We start from the raw sequence: 852 nt of genomic DNA, 5'->3' as shown, positions 1-852 counted from the left end.
GTGAGTGGAATAGAGGCAGTGAGACCTTTCAACCCCAGCAGTCCTATTATGTGGGAGCCATTACAAAGTGTACATAACATTACATTACCACTGTGCATGAACTAACCACACACACAAACACATGTGTTCCTGCCTAATAGTTCATGTGGAATGATAACAGGAAGAGACGATGGCAGGTGTGTGCAGTCAGTTGACATTTCACTGTAGGTGTTTGTGTTTATTCCTGGTTTCCTGAGGGATTTTTATTTAACCATAAAGGATGGGGGTCACAAGTCTTCCCCAAAATAATAATCACATTTCCATTTGTGCTCTGAAAGAGTGACTGATTATATCTGTGGGCTCACATCATGTGAAAATATCACAGTGGTACCTAACGTCACCAGAAAAAGGCAAATGGTGTTAATTTTTATGCCTTACTATACTATCACGTTTTTTCAAATTTTTTTTGCCTAGCTATACTATGACATTTTATGCCTTACTATACTATGATGTTCTTTCACATTTTTATGCCTTACTATACTATGACGTTTTATGCCTATCTATATTATGATGTTTTTTCAAATTTTTACGCCTTACTATACAATGACTTTTTTCACATTTTTTTGCCTTACTATACTATGACGTTTTTTCACATTTTTTTGCCTTACTATACTATGACATTTTATGCCTTACTATACTATGACGTTTTTTCACATTTTATGCCTTACTATACTATGACGTTTTATGCCTTACTATACTATGACGTTTTTTCACATTTTATGCCTTACTATACTATGACGTTTTATGCCTTACTATACTATGACGTTTTTTCACATTTTATGCCTTACTATACTATGACGTTTTATGCCTTAC

Source organism: Seriola lalandi, unplaced genomic scaffold (genome assembly GCF_002814215.2).
Source record: "Seriola lalandi dorsalis isolate HSWRI2012SDOR001 ecotype SW California unplaced genomic scaffold, Sedor1 jcf7180002052776, whole genome shotgun sequence".
NCBI lineage: Eukaryota > Metazoa > Chordata > Actinopteri > Carangiformes > Carangidae > Seriola > Seriola lalandi.
The sequence above is the reverse complement of the archived record's forward strand: the minus strand, read 5'-3'. Positions refer to the sequence as shown.